This window comes from Thermobia domestica, chromosome 13, assembly GCF_964235325.1.
Source record: "Thermobia domestica chromosome 13, izTheDome1.hap1.1, whole genome shotgun sequence".
NCBI lineage: Eukaryota > Metazoa > Arthropoda > Insecta > Zygentoma > Lepismatidae > Thermobia > Thermobia domestica.
This window is the reverse complement of record NC_137466.1, coordinates 203,136,295-203,149,467: the sequence shown is the minus strand read 5'-3', so window position 1 is coordinate 203,149,467 and position 13,173 is coordinate 203,136,295. Positions and strand designations below refer to the sequence as shown.

Below are 13,173 nucleotides of genomic sequence, written 5' to 3'. Positions count from 1 at the left end.
ATTATACCCCAAAAATGTCGAAAAAAGGCAGAAAATGAAAAATGTATGCAGGTAACCTGATACCTACGGCTAGGGGACAAGTGACCAAGAACACTAGTACTGTCACACAAGCAGTGTTGCCATCTCAACACAAAATTATAGTTTTTCAAATAGACCGATATGGCATTAAAACAATTGGCAAGAAACGTGAAAGAAAATAAGAAAAGGTGGTTTATCAGTGTTGCTAAATAAGGGAGATATGAGACTCTAAAGTTGAGAAATTATGGGGTCCGTACAGAGAAACGAACAAATGTACAACAACAAGAAGACTGCAGAAGGAATAAATGTACAGTAGGAGTGAACCACAGTATGCTAATCATCCAGTGACTAAGGGGTTGATCGAGTCATATCGAGTGTGGGGCTAGGGCGAGAAATATAGTATTTTGCCATACTATTTATGTTTTTTGTATTAGTGTATTATGTTAAAATATTTTGCACCTGTATATTACTGGTAACCAGAATGCAGTTGTTTTATCTTCATCGTTGTCTCACATGCTAACGTTTCCTATATTTTCGACTGACACTTATCACAGATCATTAATCTTTGCGAATCGATTCTAACGTACTTTCTTGTCACAGATTTGTTACCTTTCATGCTACAGCTTTTCTGTACTCTTTTCAGGCGCTATACCGTTGTTTTTGTGGTTTGAAATGCATGCAGGATGTTATGTAGTGTTGCAACCCTAAAACAATTTATCTTCATAGCTCTCGGGAACAGTCTGAGATATCGATTCCACGCAAACGCCATTGGAATTCCTGCGTTACAGGAAAACTTGTTGTTCATATTTCCATATAATGTCATATGGAACTTCTTTCTACGGCTACTCTAACATATGCCTTGTTTTGGGTGAATCCTATATCAAGCCCATTAGCCACTGGATGATGTGTGTGCTGTAGTTTACTTCCTACTGTACATTTTTTTTCTGCAGTCTTGTTGTTCGTCTCTGTACGGACCCCATAACTTCTCTTTGGAGCCTCATATCTCCCTTATTTGGCAACACTGATAAACCACCTTTTGCTTATTTCCTTTCACGTTTTATGCCAATTGTTTTAATGCCATAAAATGGTATACGTTCTATTTGAAAAAAACTATAAGATTGTATTGGGATGGCAACACTGTTTGTGTGAAACTACTGCCGTGTTGTTGGCCACGTACCTCCCTCCCGTACGTATCACGTTGCCTGCATACATTTTCTGTCCTTTTCCCGCGTTTTTGAAATAAAACTCGTCACAGCCTTACGAGTCACTGATTGGTATATATATTATACATAGCGGGAAAACAAGCGATTTCCGCAACAAGTAACTATCACCACGATACTTAGCCATTCTCAGTTAGTCAGGGTACCAACTTTCACAAATTTCTAGTTGTCAAGGTAGTCCCTTGGTAGTGGCGGCTTTAGCGGGTAGGCCGGGTAGTCACGAGCCTAGCCCAAAATTTTGAAAAATATATAAATCCTAAAAGACACAATAAAGAGTAAATATATTTTCCATTATTTATAGTAATGGTAGGTAATTATTTAACAAATAGCATCAACCATTACTGCAAAAGTAATTTGCTACTGTCATTAGGATGTGTATATGTATCCATAAACGAGGGAGCGGGTCTACCCAAAATTAAAATCCTAAAGCCGCCCCTGCATGTACTTCTATTTATCCTTCGATACAGCATACATTCCGCACAAAAAAGCAGGATTATATTCACTTTTGATTTCTCCAATGTAGTGCCGATATGCATGTGGACCGCCATTGATCTACTTATCCCGAACCCGTTATCTCTTACAAATGGCGTCATTTTCGGCCTTCATTAAAATACAGAGCTATTATAAATTATTCATTTGTTTTTAAAAGACTAAATTTTCAAAAGTATTACACGTTACAAACACGAGAGATACAATATATGAAAATAACTGTAAAGTTACCCACCAAGTTTTCTGCACCCTCCACGAATGTTCTATATGTGTCCTTGCTATAACCTGTTTGCTATGAGACGAACATCTCGCACACTCTAACTCTTTTCTTGCTTTCCCTCCATTTTGAATTGGTATTAAACTCGTGCTGCCACCTGGTGCCACTTGGAATACACAATATAAACTTGATAAGTGTACGGTTATTTTCATATATCTCTAATGCTTGTATGTGTAAAACTTTTGAAAATAAACTAATCATTTATAGTAGCCAGTGGCGTATTTAGAATTTTGTTTCGGGGGGGGGGCTATGCACATTCTCCTGAGTGGGTGTATATATACTGGGTCTATGTAGGTAAACAGTTGTTATATATACTATATACAAATTTATTTATTTCGGAGGGGGGCTTGAGCCCGATAGCGACCCTTCTAAATACGCCACTGACAGTAGATATTCATGAAAACAATAATCCTCCTAAGGCAGCTGAGGAAAAAGTCTTGGATGACGTCAGGTCGGTGACAGGCAATCAGATTAACTGAAGATCTGATTGGACAAAAGGAATGGTAACAGTTAACTAGGCTTATTATTATTATTATTATTATTATTATTATTATTATTATTATTATTAATAATAATAATAATATTTATTGTCTATTACTTAATTGTAACATAAAGATTAATAAATTTCAAACTCGTGAATTCTTTTGATATGAAATTATTTCCATTGTCCTGTCTCTGTTGCTTCTTCTGTCTGTAGAATGAATCATCACTGTTGTTCCCTTGTATGGATGATTCTAAAGAATTCCAAGAAGAAGCAGGAAAGAAGGATAGAACCTTGGTCACTTGTTTAACAAAGAAAGGTTTTCATGTTGGATCATCTCTGTTAATGCGTTAGAAACATATCTTCTTCCTCTGATTTCTCAGAAAATGGCCTATAGTTCTCTTCTACCTGTAGCGAAGAGAAATATTTTACGCTGTTTTCCTTTTAAGAATGTTGTTCATTTGCTTTATTTCTTTTTTCTGAGGCATTGGGTTAAGTAGGCTCATGGACAAGTTAGGCTAATTTACTCATAGCTGACAATTATAGCCCACTACTTACGTAGCCAATTATTCGGATTTGACATACCAAAACTCCTTCATGTATTTACTGTCTGTCCGGCCGGAGACAAAAAATCTCAAAAACTAATTGATGGATTCACAATTAAGTTTGCCAGAATGCCTCGTCTCGAACTAAAAAAAAATACTCCTCGTCTCTGAAGGGCAACACCAGAATTGATATGAAAGTAAGATTACGAAAGTAGAAGAAAACGGGAGAATCTAGAGAAATCCACCACCACCACCACACGATGCTTACCACCACAAGGAACACCTGGCAGAAACTGGGATCGAATCACGAAGACCACGCGCCAAAGGTGAGAACTTTACCACTAAGGTACCATCGCCCCATACCTTTTTCTTGCCTGTCACTTTGAATTTAGGCAACCTGTAAATCAGGTATGATATGATTTATAAATTACAGGCACTGGATCCGGTGCTTAGCCAACCAAACTGACATCGTGGATATGCTGGGTTGCATAATTTAAACTTCCTGGCAACTGAAGAAATCCCAGTTTGAAAATAACCAACATAGGCAGCCCTTATGTTGTAAAGGCACTTTCTTTTATTGTAGAATCCACTACAGGAAAATAAAGGTGATACTTCATTAACACGGTAACAAAAAATCAAAAGTTTCCTGTCTTCCCCCGAAAATCCAGCTTTTGATGAGAAAGAGCCTTCATTCCAAAAAAGCCGGGTTTCTTGCGTCTCTATTTTGCGGATCTTTGAATAAAGGGTTTTAAAACTATTCATAAGAATAGCGTTGCGGACGAGACAATAAATGCCTTGTCTCTCCTTGTCTTGAAAACTGGACAAGAATCGAGAATTAGAGGTACATTTTCAAATTCAAGACGAGATAGCAAGAGAAGTTTCTGGAGTATCATGGACAACATTAGTTCATCCAGGTCTTATGTTAGATCTCAAATACACCTTCGGTGTTACATGATTCACAGTATACAATCTACAAATTGATAAAGTAATTGTACGAAAGTAATGAATAGCATTTATCAACGTTTAAAGATACGCATACAAATTGATAAAGTAATTGTACGATTTAAAGATACGCATACAAATTGATAAAGTAATTGTACGAAAGTAATGAATAGCATTTATCAACGTTTAATGATACACATACAAATTGATAAAGTAATTGTATGAAAGTAATGAATAGCATTTATCAACGTTTAAAGATACACATACAAATTGATAAAGAAATTGTACGAAAGTAATGAATAGCATTTATCAACGTTTAATGATACACATACAAATTGATAAAGTAATTGTATGAAAGTAATGAATAGCATTTATCAACGTTTAAAGATACGCATACAAATTGATAAAGTAATTGTACGAAAGTAATGAATAGCATTTATCAACGTTTAATGATACACATACAAATTGATAAAGTAATTGTATGAAAGTAATGAATAGCATTTATCAACGTTTAAAGATACGCATACAAATTGATAAAGTAACTGTACGAAAGTAATGAATAGCATTTATCAACGTTTAAAGATACGCATACAAGTTGATAAAGTAATTGTACGAAAGTAATGAATAGCATTTATCAACGTTTAATGATACACATACACAATATACTTCAATAATAAATAAACACGATTTAAATGTTATTATACCATACCTTTCATTGACCTCTCGTGACGCAGAAGGATTCTTGTTACTTCCAGATGAAATTAAGAAAAATATGAAGGTATACATTTTGTATATAAATTCACGAAACGAGACGAGACGAGAAAGAATTCTTTAAGAATCAAGAGAGACGAGACTTTTTTACAAAATTTACGAGACGAGCCAAGAAAACTTTTTATTTCTCATTCCTTGTCGTCTTGTAGGCATTCATAAGAGGAAGAGGTTCAAAAGCAACCCTCGTAGCTAAAGGAGTAGGAGAGGTCAGCGCTTTCGCGATGGTTATCTTCAACCTCTCTCAAACATTTACTTGTTTGTATACATAAACATGTGTTGAAGAAATGGAAATCAACATCGAAAAAATTGGTCATGAGAAAATCAACATCGAAAAAATTGGTCATGAGAATATCCCGTCGCAACACGCCCTTACGGTCAGAGTAGAACAAAGATAATAGTCCATGAGCCAGACCCCTAAAATTTGGTCAACGATACCATTCATATTTCAAAATGGCGGCAAAAATTGGAAAAGTTTTGATGTTAAAATGTAGGCTTGGAGTATATTCTTGACAATGGAAAAGTTTTGGTGTTAAAATGTAGGCTTGGAGTATATTCTCGACAATAAACCAAGAATTAAGTTTCTATCTTGAAGGATAGTGCAATTGTAATCGTTTAAAATTGCTATGGTGAAATCAGTAGGCAACTATATTGATGGCGTCATATTTTGCATAAAGCTATGCCGGACGGAAGTCCACCAAGGAGTTTTGAAGTCCTAGACCGCGTATCTGTTCAAAAAGTACTGGGGGATTTTAACCCCAGAATGGTCTCAAAATGTTGTCTGGCTTATGGACTATAACTTGAAGAAGTCGAAAATTTAAAATATCTGTTAAATATTTTTGACAAGAGACGCTTACAGCATCAAAAGAGATAAGGTCAAGAATTGTCGTAGCCAAAGAAGTATTCAACAAGAAAAGATCACTCTTAACTAGCAGGCTTAATATTGGACTAGGAAAAACTTTGGTCAGGTCCTATATATGGAGTATTGGGCTGTATGGCTCAGAATCTTGGACATAACGGAAGTTAGAGAAGAAATATTTAGAGAGCTTCAAAATGTGGTGTTGAAGGAAGATGGTAAAGATAAAATGGACAGAGACAGTAACAGAACCGAAGTTGTTTTAAAAGGGATAGGAGAGAAGAGGACACTTTTAGTCGGTATCCTTCGTAGGATGGTCAATTGGATTGGACACATCTTACAAAGAAATTGTCTTCTTCATACCGCCATAAAAGGAAAGATGGAAGGAAAGTGACGAATAGGAAGAACACAACTGATCGATGATTTGAAGAAAAGAAGGAAATATTGGGAGTTAAAAGAGGAAACTGAAGATCGAGAAACGTGGAAGAAACATTTCCAGGCCCAAATCTAAAATAATAATAATAATAATAATAATAATAATAATAATAATAATAATAATAATAATAATAATAATAATAATAATAATAATAATAATAATAATGTTGAAACAATATGCAGCTAAGAATTTGAGCTAAACTCTAGTTTGCTCCCATCAAGATCTTCCCCCTCTACACACACATACCTTTCTTAGTGTTCTTGCTACGGGACTTTGTGTCCGTAATATTAAAAAAGAGGCAGCAATATTAAAACAGAAATCTGATGCATCAAAAGAAAGGTATTACCATATTTTACATACTATAAGACGCATTTTTTTTCTTCGAAAAATTGTCTCCAAAATTCAGGTGCGTCTTATTAATATAATAAAATAAATATAAGTATGTCCAGTGTTTGATTTAAAATTCCCGCCAGTCTGAAAAAAATGGCCGTATATTCGATGCCGCTGGAAACCTATCTCTATCTGGCAACAGTGGATTGAACTTGCAGCAGCAGTGTACCGATGCGATGAGTTGCGGGGATCACAAGGTTGCTAACACTTGCTAATAAAAATGGTTAAAATGTTACAGTATTTTTTTTTAATTGCTTAAAAAGTAAGGTGAGTGTTATAGTCCGTAGCGTCTTATGGTCCGTAAAATACGGTAGGTCAGAACCGTGGTACCTCGAAACTTCTCAGTTTACCTGAATATTTATCATAATAATTAATATGTGTTCATTTGTTACAAAAAAAAATCTAGGTTTTAACCTATTTCTACAAACCTTGAAAGAAAACCACCTGATACGACCTAATTTCTTATGAACAACCTATACACTATAAAGTCTGCACTGTATGCGTTTCGTTTTTTCTTTTTTTTTTTCCTTTTTTTCAGTTTTCAACACGTTCTTTTAATACAGTCACTTGATAAATCTTTTGATTATAATGAAAATACGGTAAAAAAAAAAAAAGTAACAAAGATGTGTGATTTATTCGTTTCTACTTTCTAACTTAACTGTAACGAGTTCACTATATTCTGTTTCCATACTATGACTCACCTGTTGTTCTTATATGGAAACAGAAAGCAATCGCCCGTTAATAACATTGGTTTGTCGTATTTTTTAAAAAAAAATTGCAGTTGGAAAATGTATGTGTATTAGTTTAAAAAAAGTATTATCCATTTGTTTTATTTTTGTTTTATTTTAATTTTTAGTTTTTTTTGTTTGTTTTTATTTTATTTTACGTTTGGTTTGTTTTTATTTGGAAATATTTTTCTCATTGGCTGAAGGCAATGCAGGTTTTTAAAACCATCTGCATAAGGTCTCTTGTCTACTACAACTCTTTTAATCGCACGTTGACATTGCGGCACTTGTTCGTCTTTTGTTTTTTTTTATTTGTTCATGTTTCGTTTTTCGTTTTGTTTTATCTTATTGTATTTTAAAACTTAAGTGTTCTTGTTTTTCGTATTTTTCCTAAGCTATTCCACATGTTATGCACCATTCTTAGCAGGATTAGTATTTTACAAATGGAAGTTTTTGTTTTTGTTTTTGTTTTTGTTGCTGTGTTTACTCCTTTTGAAGGAATTCCGTAGAAAATTCCGATCATTTTAACAAATGTTTACACGTTTCATGACCCCTGCTGATGTGAAAAGTAGTTTTACAATATTCATGTGTCTGACCCTAAGTACCTTTGAATACTGTTGAAATATACTAAAACCAAATTAAGATCTTTTGAAATGAAATGAAATTGTTCAGTTTAACGTCCCACGATTATGCCCTTTTTTTAAAGCTAAGGGAGACGTTATTTAAGGCAAGATAATGATGATAGGAGAATTTGTGGAATTAGAATGTGGGAGGAAACGGGAATACTTACTTGGCCGAGAATCAAACCAAGAACCCCGTGCACCAGAGGTAAGCGATCTACCATCGTGCTTCCCCTCTTAAGATCTTGTGAGCTTCATCTATGCTTTTTATTCGGTTAGTGTTGCCCAATAGACGAGATGAGAAATATAATTTTCGTCTCATCTCGGAAATTGTGTAAGAGCAGTGGCGTATTTAGGGGGAGGAGCTTCCGGGCTTAAGCACCCCCCGAAATCTTACTTACTATAGTAAAGTATATGAAATATCTTGCTGAATTTTCACATTTTCAGGCAAAGCCCCCCCCCCCCTTGAAAGTTAGCAAAGCCCCCTCCCAAACAAAGTAGTAAATACGCCACTGTGTAAGGGTTTCGGATCAATCCCGAAGAATTATTTCTCACCTCATCTCAATTTTCAAAAGGCTTTTCCTGTCGCGTTTCACAATTTTCTAATATTATTTTGTAAATATGTGTCCTGTTTTTTATTATTATTATTATTTAATTTCATATTGAATTTATCAGAATAATTTCGCTTTACTAGAGGCCCATGAAGGGTGTGGTAGAACAACATTTAAACAGTATTTATTACTGCGGTATATTGTATAATGACTTCTGTATCTTTAAACGTAGATAAATACTATTCATTGTGTTCGTACATTTACTTTATCAATATATAGTTTTTATGCTACGAATCTTATAACACTAAAGCAGTGTTTTTGGATCTAAGACATGGGTGCATTGGTGTTATCCAGGAAATTCGAGAAATTTCACGTCTTGTCTCGAAAACGAGACGAGAATCTTGTCTCATCTCGAATTTTGAAAAAGATACTTGTCTCCTCTCGTGGGGACTAATAGATTGAAGTGCGGTTTAAAGGATGTAACATATTCATGACTTTTACTTTCTTGAATATGCTCACGGAAACCACGAACGCATTCTCTTCCGGTTAAAAACAGGAATTTCCGTATATTAAGTTTCAAATTATGACTTCGCTAAGTTGCCAATCCATGTTTTTCTGATCTATACTTGGAATCTAAGAAGCTTAGCGTACAGAAGTAAATCAGTTGCTTGCCCTGTAAGCATACTATTTCTATCATCTTCTTTCAGACTTGTATGACAAAAGCAAAAACTTAAAGAAACCGCATTAAAAAAAGAAGAAGAAGAAGAGTTCAGTGTTGTGACGCATTTCCTCACTATAATTCTGAATTGTTTCTTTGCGTAGGCATCCCAAATATTATTATTATTATTATTATTATTATTATTATTATTATTATTATTATTATTATTATTATTATTATTATTATTATTATTATTATTTAGAAACATAGTAATCAAACGAAGCGGTGGTTCAGTGGTAGAGCGTTCACCTCATGTGCTTGGGGTCCCGGGTTCAATCCCAGCCTCCGCCAAGTGAACTTTGTGGTGGACAAACACCGTGTGCGTGGGTTTCCTCGGGATTTTCCCGTTTCCTCCCACTTTCTTCATTCCACCATTTCATTAATGACTCATCATCACCGTCTCCTTTAGCCTAATCGGCATAACCGTGGAACTTAATACTCAGATTTCATTTCATTTCATAAAATGTCTGATTATAAATAATTATTTATTGCTCCCATGTTTTCTGCACCCACTCCATCTGTCATACTTTCACTACATCTCTGATACCATAACTAAATTTTTCATCACTGACAGAGAATCTTCCCCTTTCTGATAATTGTTCAAATGTCAATGTTATTAGCATCATTTGATTTGTGTTTTTTCATCCGTCACCACATTCGTCAACTTCATTTATTTCCTTTAAATCTTCCTGTACATCTTCTGTCTACAGTAGCACTACGATTTACAAGTGTCTCATCTTGCGAGTAACACAATTTCAAGTGAAGTATATTTGTTGTGCTCTAAATTTGCGAGCGAACACTCGAGTAACAACCAATAGAAGATTTCGTAATGAAGGCATTCAAACACTGGTACGCACCTAGAAGTGTGTATAGTATGAAACCGGTGTTATTTCCCCCTTTCCCCCCGAAAAGACGATAACTAATTCTTAAGTACTGTCACCTGTATTCTCAGAAGAAAAACAATATTGAACTAATGAAGCGTAAGATCAAATTCTAGGCTACATCAGCCATTTCTCTGCTAAACAGATAGAGAAAATAAAAATGTCCACGATTATGCCGACTAGGCTAAAGGAGAAGGTGCCGTTCTGTTATTAGCAGTGTAATTGATTGCTTCAGTTGCAAGAAAGCCATTTGATATTGTAACTGAAACCAACATAAAACAAACTTACTTCGATCTAATATCAAGTTATTTCACAACAAAATTTTATTCAGTTTTCCAATAGTTCATCTCCAACATGCTAAGGCTCTCAATATGTAAAAGGTGCCACAGTTCACATCCTCAAGACATGTTTGGCTATATATTAAATACCCAAAAAACAGCCTTTATTTTCTACATCACAACTCCTTTTTCGGCATCACCTGATCAGGTGATTTGTCTTTCATATAAGATTCTATACTACATACAATATGTCATATATACTTATATTGTCAATGTAAACACCAGCAATATCGTCAATATATAGCCAATACAATTTAAAACAAGATCTCTTCACTGTTCTAAATGTAAACAGTATACAACCCCATCTACGTAAGCCATCAAGTCTATTGCATCTAATGTCATCCTTCCACTTTCAAAAGTACCAAACTGAAACAAAATCTTATAAGTCCCTTTCCCTTCCCGATTATCTGACCTTTCTTCTTGATTAAAATTCTACAAAAACATACAAGTATTTCAATATGTGATATTGATATTTTGTATTGCTGCTTTTTACAGAAGACAAATCAGCTGATAAAGTGATGCCGAAAAATGAGTTGTGATGTGAGAATATCAAGACTCTTTCTTAAGGGCCGCCTTATGCATTCTCTTGCATTGTTTGTTTAATTAATATATGACCACATATATCTTGAGGATGTGAACTGTAGTACCTTTTGAATATTGCGAGCCTTAGCATACTGGAAATCCGAATGAATTTTCGTTGTGAAGTGACTTGATATTAAGATCGAAGTAAGTTTGTTTTGTGTTCGTTTCAGTTACAAGTTAAACGGCTTTCTTATAACTGAGTTTTCCGTTTCCCTGCAGGTACTAAAAAATACATTTATTTTTACAAAAGTAGGTGTGAATAACACTGCTAATAATAGAATTGTATCCTAGTCATCTTTCCGAGAAGAACAAGTAGAATAACATATAAATTTATGATGAAATTTCAAGCTATAGTTATCCTTCTTACACAATCTGTTAGAACTACTAAACAGATTATTAGGAATGCAGGACAAAATCCAAGTGGACAAAACCCAAAGAAAATTCTGACAAAATGGACAAAATTCGAGGGACAAAAACATAGGCTCAACTTAATAAAAGGATTATTAATTTTTTCTTCAATTGTCATGAATCTAAAATGTTATCTGTAATTTTTCACTTTATTGAAATAACATTTTTTTGTAAATAGTGAAAACCCAATAAACGTGTAAGACTGTTATAATAAGTATATATTTCACATTTTGATCTTTGCTAAAAAAAAAAAAAAAAAAGTCTTAATCAGTATTTCACAATTAAAATAAATAAATATAAATATAAAAACACTCAAAATAAAAGACTGCTATATGCTACCTCATAAGGATGAAAATTAAAAAAAAAAAATCCAATAACATCACAATTACTGTTCATAATTAAAATGAATGGTCTTACAGTAATGTGCTAAATGTATTAAAATATATTAAATGTATAATAAATAGGAGAACTCAGAACTTTTCATATTTGGGTGGGTGGGTGAAAGTAATTAAAGTCAAACTACACTTTTATTATAACAGTTTTTTTTTTCGTTTTTTATTGGGTTTTCAGTATTTAAAAATGAAAAAAGTTATTTCAGTAAATTGTAAAATTACAGATAACATTTTAGAATATATAACAATTGATGGAAAAAATAATCCTACAAGGTGGACACTGGTGCACATTCACTTATCCCTATGATTCGGTCCCTTGGATTTTTTTGTAGGAACTATCTCGTCAAAATTTTCGTTGGATTTTGGCCGTTTCGATTTCGTCCCCGCCTTCGTTATTATAGACATTATATGGATGAGTTCCGATCTGCATAAAAGCACGTTAGGAGTCAAGCATTTTCAGTGTTGCATTTTCCTTTTAAAAAAAAATCCCTCCCCGCATAAAATTTCCTGTCTCCAAAGATTAGTCAGAACGGGAATTCCCGTTCTGCCTAAAGATAAAATCATTGAAAATATTTTTTACAAAGTGCTGGAGGGCCTTTAGGCAGAACAGGAATGAATCCCGAAAATGCTCTGAAGATTCTATCAGTAAACAGAAAAAACAATCTATATGCTTTCTATAGCACGGCCAACAAGAGATGGTCTCTGTCGTTTCTTACCACATGCGGTGGGACATTGCAGCCCCTACTTTGATACCAGTGTTACCAACCACGATCACTCTGTTTTAAAGCATTAATTAAATAGCCACTACATTTGCACCGAAAAAAACTTGACACGCGAGTAGTGGCAATGTCACTGCGAGCTGTCAGTGACGTTCTCTTAATGGACGCACTATAACAGTGATTGATAGGAACTGCCCTAAATGTGTTCAAAATGTGTCTGAACTTCTGATAGGTTCAACGAGTACACAGGAACAGAAACAACTTTCAAACAGTGTTAGAACACTTTACACATTACTTTTAATGCTTCAAATGGATCAAATGATACATATTAATGCTTCAATGCATATTAGTGCTTCGATTTCACAACATCTTTGGTCTGTACCTCGTACAAAAGAAATTTATTTCTATTTAAATAGTAGTATTTTTAACGAAATCCTTTGCTTATTTTTATTTTTCATTTTTTTAAATTGTTGCTCATATACAAAAGATTTTGTGAAATCATCGGCTTGTTGAGTTTTTTTTTTTTCTTTTTACTCATCCTGCACAATACTCGCTTCGCACATTAGTGGTTTTAAATAATTAATGACAGTGGTCAGGAATTAATCATCTGTATTGTTAACTTCAAGTACAGAAGTGTAAAATGTAATAATGTATTAACCACCATGGTTTTCCTATGTGTGTGTTTCATGTTTTTATCACACCGCATGTCAGGTTTTTATCACACCGGGAAGAAGGTAGATACAGTTCATTAAATCGTTCAATAAATGTCTGTTGAAGATGCACGGCTTTCCAATTAATGTAAAACAACAATCAAGCT

General features: G+C 34.2%; 1 protein-coding gene across 2 annotated transcripts in view; it reads left to right on the top strand.

The window, feature by feature from the left end:
* LOC145668959 (uncharacterized) overlaps window positions 1-13,173 on the top strand; it is a 590,098-nt gene that overhangs the window by 19,883 nt on the left and 557,042 nt on the right. The window lies entirely within an intron of this gene.